The sequence below is a fragment of the Nicotiana tabacum genome, chromosome 1, assembly GCF_000715075.1.
Source record: "Nicotiana tabacum cultivar K326 chromosome 1, ASM71507v2, whole genome shotgun sequence".
NCBI classification, from domain to species: Eukaryota; Viridiplantae; Streptophyta; class Magnoliopsida; order Solanales; family Solanaceae; genus Nicotiana; species Nicotiana tabacum.
In genome coordinates, this window is record NC_134080.1 from 19,036,218 (window position 1) to 19,046,810 (window position 10,593).

Here is a 10,593-nt window from a genome sequence, read left to right on the forward strand (position 1 = left end):
AGATCAATGTTTCCATATTTCCTTGGAAATACCAGAAGGCCCAGGAACATCATCATGAATGCTACCCGTCTGTGCTCGTCCCACTTCTGACGAATTCCTTTGCTGCACAGTTTGTTGATTGGATTATTGAATCCCCCCTCATGACCGTACCTATCATATATGAAGCATGGAGTATAGAATCCGGCTGCTAGATCCGGGTTGTGGACTGTTCTGGGTATCTTCAATGAATCTAGGAATCGATGTGCCGTGACGACTCTTGGGGCGACCAAGTATTTTTCCCTCAACGGAAGTTCAGTATTCCCGATGTATCCGGCCATTTCTTCCAAAGTTGGGGTGAGCTCAAAGTCAGAGAAATGGAAAACATTGTGCGCCGGGTCCCAATAGGTAACCAAAGCTCTTATGATATCTCCCCGAGGCTGGATTTCCAACAGACCCACAAGACCTTTCAGATATTTCTTAACCTCATTTTGCCCTTCAACACCTAGATCATTCCACCATAGCCGTAACTCGACAGGGATTTTGGTCATTATTGAAAAATGTTCATTTTGCATCGTGCTCATCCTGCACATTTATTAAGGTGATTTTAACAAAAATGACTAACTCAAAATTTTTTTTACAGAGGGGACCAAGCTTTGAACACGGCCTTTAAGCACTTCGGGGACGAAGATGTTCGACTTTTCCAAATGAAGTCTACGAACCAGAAATTCTAAGTAAGGAATTCTGTTGACCCGAGGGAAGGTGTTAGGCACCCTCGAATCCCGTGGTTCTAGCACGGTCGCTTAAATTGTTATAATGGCTAAATATCTGATTTAAATAAATGTTGTGACTTATGTGCTCTTATTAAGTTTTAACCGCATTTATTATTATCATTTATTTTTATAGAATTGCAACGTCGTGAAAATGTATCTCGAACCACGTCACAATCAATGCACCCGTAGTTGTTAACACATTTCGACTCCGTTGAGATTTGAATTTGGGTCACATAAATGCGCACCTGAATTTAAGAATGTAATTTGATTAAGTCGCGCCTAAAGAATCTAACGCGTTATTGTCTTCGGGGAGGGCAGTGGAATTCACTAAACAGCCCGTCCCAAATTCTAAGTATTTATTATGACCAATTATTGAGGGCCCCGCAATTCGCCTTTTGATTCGGCGAGACTCGTCTCATTATTTTAGAAGGGTACCCTACAATGACTACATTTTTACTACATTTATCTTTAAAGAGAAGGATGATGCCGAATTTTGCTGGTTTAGACAAATACGGACTGAATCCTTATTATGTTTGCCGAACCTAAACTTGTTTGGTTACCTGATTGATTGTTCATGAGGTGAGAGCTACGGCATGCTTTGTCTTCAACAAGTGAATATGCTTATTAATTCGCTAAGGGAGATTGCAAACAAACTAACAACATATATTGAGTTATGTTTAACGACCTCCAAGTTCTATTCTTAACACTCTAACCTATTTGAAATTGATAAAAGAAATCGGCTGTTTTATTAGGAAAAATTACTACTGATTGAACTCAAAAATGATTATTAGTTTTTCTCAACAATCATTACATCATTTCGAAATAAAAATCTGTACCGAAACCCAGTATCGAACCTGTATTGGAACGAATAAACTGACAAGAGAACTGGCATTCATAGCCATACTCTTAGTGTGACTGTATGGGAGTTTGTTTGGGGATACATTTATCCCGGACCCAGTATCACAGTTTTGTCAATTCAGTGGTCTAGGCAAAATACATACAATGCTTACCATGACTCTATGTTATACAGTCATACTAAATCAAACAAGTGTTATACTGAACTGAATGTATACTAAATCAAAACATGCTGTCTATGTCATACTGTCATTACTATTGAGCCATGCTATCTAACAGTTCATCTTAAACAGAATGTATGCTAGTTTATACAGAATATTTGCAGTTCGCAGTAAGAATACAGGCCCAACCAACATTCGAACTATCTTTTTACACCAATGCTATAACATAAACTGGTGTTCATTTCTTTATTTCTGCTTCAACTTCAAACTTTCAACAATACAAGGTTCAAAGGTTGTGTACCTGGGAATATTTGCAATTGAAGAAAAAGGGCAATCAGTAGAGTAACAATGAACAAATGCAGCAGCAGTAACAGCACCAACAGCAACAGGGCAGAATAGCAGCAGGCAAAACAATACAGCAAGAAACAGGCTCGAGTGCAGAGATGCAAATATGGCCAATAGAAAGTAATAGCCAAATAGCAGCAACACCCAGTGGAATAGAATCAGAAATCCAGACAGACCAGACCAGTAGTAAACCAATGAAAACACTCGACTAATAGACACAACTGGAATTTCAAAGAATCAGAATTGATTTGAAACAGGTTGAACAACTGAAACCCAGTAATAATAGGAGGAAAAAGCTTCTGATTGTTGGTTGTACCCCTTCTATCCCTTCCACTCTCTCTGTCTATGTGTATCTATTTGTATGTATTTCCAGCTCTCCTCCCTAAACTCTTCACAGTGTGTTTTTCTTTTTAAACCTTCAAAAGTCAGTCCTCTTTTTTATGTATATCCCTTCTGTCTCCTCACCTCTCCCTCTTATAGGCCTCAACACTATCCCTTTTAAACAGCCTGTTCAGACTATTACCATGCCCCTCCCATGTGCCTTTAAACTTTTTCAGTTCCACTTTAGTTAATTAGGTATAAAAACCCCATCATTCCCTGGCAGATTTAACTTTTCCATTTTATTTAACTAAAAGCAAGTATGGGCAGTAGGATATGTTGACAGCATATGCTGTCAAACCATTTTAAAATTAAACAAGGACCTTTATGCAGGCCACAGGTTGTGTACAAAGCACATGAGGTGCACCAATGCACATGAGGTGCACCAATGCAAATGCTGTGCAAGAGTGCACATGCCCTCCAATTCAGCATTTAAACCAAACATCCCTTTTACATTACTGATCCAAATCAACAGCTATAAGTAAACAAAATTGGTTCTTAATTGATTCAACAAATGTTCAACAGAAGCAAATCGATTTACTATGCTCAGACAGTTGAAACTAATTGACGACTTATGTCGACTCGACTATATTAGCATTAACGTACACAATCGTAGCCAAAAATCAGACATTCAGAAGTATGGGACACATGACTCGACTTATACTGATTAAAATAGAATGGTACTTCGAGGAATCAGTTAGTCAGTACAAATTTGGAATACAACCAATACGCATGCCGTATCAGAATAGGAGGAGAGGGATTCAGACAAACACAGATGTTCAAACAAAGTGGACAAACAAAAGTTGATAAAAATTAAAACAAATATGAACAGTCTTTTAAAACAAATCATACGGACTAAAAACAAATAAAGGAAAAGAAAGCAGACTTACCTTAAAACTTGAAAAGTTTAACAGTTTGAACTCGGATTTGGACAAACTTTCTTAAGGCTGAATGGACTTTAATCGAAGTGTTTCTCAGATGAGAAACACTTTGATTGAAGTCCATTAGACCTTAATCTCTTCGGTTGGACCGGTATGAACCAGTGACGAAGGACACAAAACCTTCAAACTTAGATCTGGGATTCAGGCTTCCCTGATCAGATTCGGACCAAACCAAGTATGGTTTGGTCATGAGGGGGGTCTGGGGAGTATCTGGTGTGAAGCTGGGGTTGAACCGTGTAGATCGAGTTTCGACTCGAATCTTCAAATGAAGATTCGAGAAGGTGGGGAGGGATTCGAACTACAGGGTTAATGGATTCATGTTCAGGATGGCAAGGGGGTTCTAGGGTGTTAAGGGGAAGGTCACCGGCGTCCATGCCGCCGGTTTTCATGGTGGAGGATACAGGGGCGGCTCTAGGGTTTGATGGGGATGAGGTTGAAGACGGGAGCTGGGGTATCTGATGGGGGGCAGGGTAAGGTTATAGGCTTATATATGGAATAGGCGGCTGATCTCAGCCATCGGATTAACTGGAATCAATGGCTTGGATCTAAAGGCCTCGGGGAAACGATGTCGTTTCAACTAAAGGGGGTTTGGGTTGGTCCGGGTGGAAACGGGTCGGGTTCTGTTCGTGGGTATAGGAAATGTGATCTTGGCCGTTGATCAATCTGAGATCAACGGCCCAGATCAAACTGTATCCATACGACGTCGTTTGGACTCTCTCTGGGCGTTAGACAAGAAAGGCTGGGGGCAAGGTACTCCCTCTTCGTGCTGCTCTGCCAATACCACCTCGGATTAACTGGAATCAATGGCTTGGATCTAAAGGCCTCGGGGAAACGATGTCGTTTCAACTAAAGGGGGTTTGGGTTGGTCCGGGTGGAAACGGGTCGGGTTCTGTTCGTGGGTATAGGAAATGTGATCTTGGCCGTTGATCAATCTGAGATCAACGACCCAGATTAAACTGTATCCATACGACGTCGTTTGGACTCTCTCTGGGCATCATCTGGACTGGACCGGGCAGGCCTGGGTCTTGGGCTGTTTGTTTGGGCCAATTTTGTTAAAATTGGCCCAAATCCGGAAGAATAAAGGGACCCTTTTTTTATTTTTTTTTATTTTTATTTTATTTATTTCCTTTTTTATTTTAAAACAAAACTAAGCCAAAAATCAAATTAAAATTAAATACACACTCAATACAATTCTTTGCACACTAAAATATTTCAAACAAGTAAAGTTAAACAAAATAAAATCACGGACGAAGATGCCTACTCATGATTTTCTATTTAACGACCGGATTACGGTTTGAATTATGCAGGACACATATATTTTTTGAATTTTATTTTTAATAAAGTAAATAAATAAAAATGGGCCGAAGTCACAAATAAATCAACAAGGTGCCGCACAGAAATTCAAAATTGTACAGCAGGGCCAATTATTATTTCTTATTTCTTTTTGGAGCGATTGTCGTGCGAAAAACAAAAATCACGTGCTCACAAGAATATAGTTTTTTTAAATGATATTTATTTAAAATAAATAAGGTGTTAACCTTTGCTATAAGAGGTAAAAATTCCTAAAATTAATAATGATTTAGTTGAGATCAATTATCTATAACGAAGGAGTCCTTAACTAAATTGAATTCTAAAAACTATCACCCAAGTGCATAGCTTTTTAGCATTTAAATTTTTCAGTTGAATTCAAAGTCCCGAATATTAAAAGAATCTTTAAATATTACAATTTTATCCAGTACATTATTTGTTTCTTTAAAAGATAAAATTTAGCCTTTTGAGGTTTAAAAGTCCGTCAATATTTTGGGTATATTTTAGTCGTTTAATATTTAGCCTAAAATATCCGTACTTTTATAATAATATAGATAGATAGATAGATAGATATATAGGTAGATAATACAAAGATTATACATATATTATATCTCCATCGGCTATTTTTAGTTGAAGCGATTGGGTGTAGAAATTGCATGGGGCGTCCTATTTAGTCGCCTCATTTTAACTTATACCGTTTTGTTTTTTCGTTTGCATCCGTACCCATTTTTTTTGTTAAAAGTGTTTTAAAAAGATGATTTTGGCCTTCTTTAATAAAAGACTACTAACAAACTGCAGGACAAAAACTTAAGCATGTTTAGGCTGAAGTTTTAGCAAATGAACTAAAAAAGTTTAGCTTGTTTAGACCGAAGTTTCGGATAAAACTGTAGACTGTCTTACAAAACTTTAGCATATTTTGGTATGAACTTTTAGCAAATGAACTAAATAACTTCAGCATGTTTTGTATGAAGTTTTAGCAAATGAACTAAATAACTTTAGCATGCATTAGCAAAAACTCATTAGAAAATTACATACTGCAAGACAAAGACTTAAGCATGTTTAATCTAAAGTTTTAGCAAATTAACTAAATAACTTAAGCATGTTTAGTCTGAAATTTTAGCAAATGAACTAAAAAACTTAAGTATGTTTAGTATGAAGTTTTATCAAATGAACTAAAAAACTTAAGCATGTTTAGTCTGAAATTTTAGCAAATGAACTAAATAACTTAAGCATGTTTAGTCTGAAGTTTTAGCAAATAAACTAAATAACTTCACCATGTATTAGCGTGAAGTTTTAGCTTCAATGTAAAACAACTTCAGCGGCTACTGTAATTGGCTGAAGTTTTACACCATCTCGCATGCTAATGAATAACTCCTGATATTGTAAAACAACGTCATCTCCAAAACTTAGCATGCTAATGCTAATGCTTCAATGTAAAACAACTTTAGCATGCATTTCATGAATGAGGTTGCAGATCACGTGATTTATTAGGGGTATAATTGTTATATTATTATGGATTTTTTGTTAACTGGCTACCAAATTAATAATTTTTAAAAATAGAGTATAAATTAAAAGGTGGCATAAATATGGGACACGACTGCAAATTCCCCGATTGGGTGGATTGCTATTTGGATTAGTTCTTCAAAACAAAAACATTACTGAAAAACCAAGATGCCAACTAATTTAGCAGCCCAATTTCTTTAATTTCAGCTAATCCGTTGGTTATGGGCCAAGATATTGGCCGAAATTGCCACTCGTTTAAGAACTAAGAACTTGTGATTTTCTTTTTCGTCGTCCTCCTTCAATACATCAAACTCTTTTGTTAATTTTCGATTTAATTGGACCAAAGTATATGTAACTAGTAATGAAAAATATAATCTTATTCAATCAATTACATGTAGTAGTACTTCTCCAATTTGTATGTTGTGGTTAAATAATAACAAAGTCTATTATGAAGTACTTTTTTTGTTTTTTTTGGGGGTGGGGGGTGGGGGTGGGGGTGGGGGGGGGGGGGGGTTACAAATAGAAAACAATGGTACACTTTGGTGTAAGTTCCGGGTATGGAAAAATCCTTGGTGGGGAGCGACTTTCCTCCGAATGGGACCCTACGCGAAGCAAATTCGGATATAGTCAGGCTCCAATGCGGGTACCGAACAGTGACGGAGCTAGAATTTTCAAGATGTCACATTTAAATAATTAGATACATTGAAAAATCAAGGGGAGTCAACGTATAGTAAATATATATGAAATAAAAAAATTATCTAGCAATATAGTATAATTTTTCAGCGAAAGGGTATCGCTTGACATTCCTTGGTTATCGGATACCGGGTGGGAAACTAAAAAATGTTCAGGAATTTACTTAAAAAGGTTTCAAGGCTTTCGATTGTGTTTTTGAATTTCATGAGCTGTGTTTTGACGAGAATACAGAGAATTCCCATTTCTGAATATACACACCATGAAATAAAACATACCATCATATTAATTACCAATGCAACTAATAGCAGATTACATAAATTCAAGATTTAAATATTGATTACATCTGGCAGACAAGGCTTAGACTTATTAGAAACACACATAAAGCAGAGTATTTAAACATTAGGCCTTCAAGTGTAGAAAGTCCTCAAATACTATCTCCAACTTCATTGCCGAATACTGAAATTAACGGTGCTTAGATTTCAGATAAGCCTCTTGAACACCTGCACCATAATTTTTAGCAGTAATAGGAGCATCTTGAACAAAGCTGCTACTATAACGATTTTTTATCATTTTAGAAGCCTCTTGAATGCCACTATTACGACTCTTAACGGTGATATTGCTCTGACGAATTGATGTGGCCGTAGTAACACATAGGAGCACGACGAAGATGACTATTGTTATATTTTTACCCATAGAAACTATTTTGTTAATTCTGTGCTAAGATATGGATAATTATGCATTTGCCCTTAAAAAATATAGGCAATTAGAGCCGATTGTGGAATTGTTTCTATGTGCCTTTTGCAATGGATAATCCATTCACTTCTTGACGATCCATGCATCTTCAATCAACAATAGCTATAGTTCTCCTATGCAATTTTGAGAGAAAAGATTCCTTAGTATGTGCCTTCTTGTAAATAAAATCCAATCACCACAAGACAATTGAATGTATGTATTATATGGAGATTTAAATATTAATGCAATTAGTCCCAATTCTTTTATGTGCCATAAGCGGTTATGTGTTTGTCCTGATTTTCTTACCATATTTGATTTTAGGACGGACAACATATTTACCATAATTAATTTTTCCTTTTACGTAAAGGAAAATATAATTCTTTCATATTTGGCCGGTCCCTTTTCTAGGAGGAAAATGTTTGGATTCTATAAATTGAAGACCCTTCCTTCTCATTTAGTAGCATTCACAATGTAGCCACAAGGTGTTTTAGAGTCTTTCTGCGTGCCACTCGTGTTTGACTTTTTGTGAGGTTGTTTTCTCGATATTTTGTACTCTCTTTTATATAGTGGACTACTCGTCTGCGCCGTGGATGTAGGTCAATTGACCAAACTGTATGAGTCAAAGTCTGATCAGACAAGAATCGGCGTGAGAAGGGATGGTGAAAAGTTACTTGGAACTGTCATATTCATACCACGATGTAACGACACGCACCTCGGCCACGTCCGAGGTCATTTATTTAGGATATCTGGGAGGCGAATTGGATATCACGACATTTCAAGGGGTTAGCCCGTAATATAGTCAAATTACTTAAGTACTATGGTTAATGACCGTTGGGTAAGAGAGAAGATCTAGTATATAAACTAAGTGAGAAGAAGAAGTAAGGGGAGACGGAACAAATGAATACACAGACATACTCCCTAAAAAGAGGAGGGGTTTTCATCTCTTTCTCTCTCTCCATAAAGGAGAAAGAAGGAAGGAAGCTCAGATCTTCAACATATATCGTTAGTCTCGCCACACCATATGTACGGGGTTCTACATTATTAAAGACCGGTGACTTTTTTCATCTATGTATTCCTCATTGTCGTTCAACATTATGGAAATCGTCATTCGCTTCTTATATAATGTGATTTAATCAATATTACAATCAAATCTTATGTGTACTATGTTTTCTTACTCCCTTCTTCTAACTTAGATCTAGAGTAAAGTATCATTGGCTGATATTTACCTAAAATCTTCTTATTTAATTAGTTTAGCAAAAAGCTCAACACTTTTTGGTCAAACAATTTGGCGCCATCTGTGAGGATTTCTTAGCCAAAAATTTAGTTTCTTCTAGATCTAAAGCCAGCCAGAATATCACTTCCCAGTTGTCATGACCTCACCATCTCCGTATAAATACCAACTTGAAAAAGTGGTAGACAAGATTTTGAAATAACCAAACCAATCAGAGTCAGATCTTTGCATGAAATTGAAATTATGTCTGATATCTACACAAAATTCGTGTCTCGCTGTAGCGACGGGTTTGGTACGTCTTACGAGTACACAAAATGGTATTACGGCCACTATGCACTTAGCACGTTCGCAATCCTATTCTATATATTAAAGTTGCATATCGATCTATGCCTCCTCCTATTAGGGAAGGGCGATAGCCTAATGTGATTCTTTGAAATAACTAGCTTATCCTACCTTATTTTTGCACCCATATGCACAGTAAGTAATTTATGTATGGAGTATAACTTATGTTTCCTTTATTTTTGCGCACACCAAATACGGAATCGGACCAGGACCCGAGCGCGAGATCCCAACGGGTAAAGTATGTTCAGCCCATAAGCCTAGATGCAACTAGCGACGAGGCCAAACGCGAAGCTACCGAATCTGAAGAAGGAATTCACGCCCTTCATCGACTTATCACGTCAAGGTAACAAGCAATTTCGTTTGAGCTTAACTTGTCATTTTTCTTTTTTGGATCGAGATAGGAACACGAGCATTCTCATAGGTGCGCGAACAATGAACAAGCGCTACCAAACACATCAGGACAACATTCCGCACCATACCGTCCCGCAAGCAACGGTCGAGCCAGACCCTCCACACCATGCCATATTACAAATAACGACAAACACTCAGAACGAGACGGTATTATTAAGGAAATTTCCATAGACCTGGGACGGGCCGGTGAGTCCATGGAACAGTCTCTCCAACACAGGCAGAACATAAGCACAAAAAATAAAACTTGCACGACTGCCCGCCATGGCAATCCTTTGCCGGTTCAGCCGATTAGATATTATAAATCACGCCCGAACTGCATTTGAAATTAATCAAATTCCAGGGTGTCCAGAAGCACAAGCGACAAAATTCATCGCCCATCCCACCAAAGAAGGGACTAGATAAACCGGGACTCACCACGACGTATGGTACTCTCCAATACAAGCAAAATTGAACAAACCACGACTCACCCCGATGTACAGTACTCTCCAATGAAAGCAAAATTGAACAAATCGGGACTCACTCCGACGCACGCATAAATAATGCAGCAACGTGTAATGTTCTCCAATAAAAGTAATGCACCATGCAAATCTCACAATCCCACCAAGCTCGCATATCACCAAACGAAAGGAAAGTTCGACCTTTCTCGAACTCACAATGGGTTACAATTTCGACATTGCTCGAATTTACACCCTTACAGCCATCGGCCTTCGCCAAGAAAAAGGAAAGTTCGACTTTGCTCGAACTCACAACGGTTACGATTTTGACCTCGATCGAATTTACACCCTTACAGCCATCGGCCTTCACCAAGCGAAAGGAAAGTTCGACCTTGCTCGAACTCACAACGGGTTACGATTTCGACTTTGTTCAAATTTACACCCTTATGGCCATTGGCCTCGCTCAAATGTACATGCGCAATAGCTGCGCCTTACAAAAGGCCAAAAAGG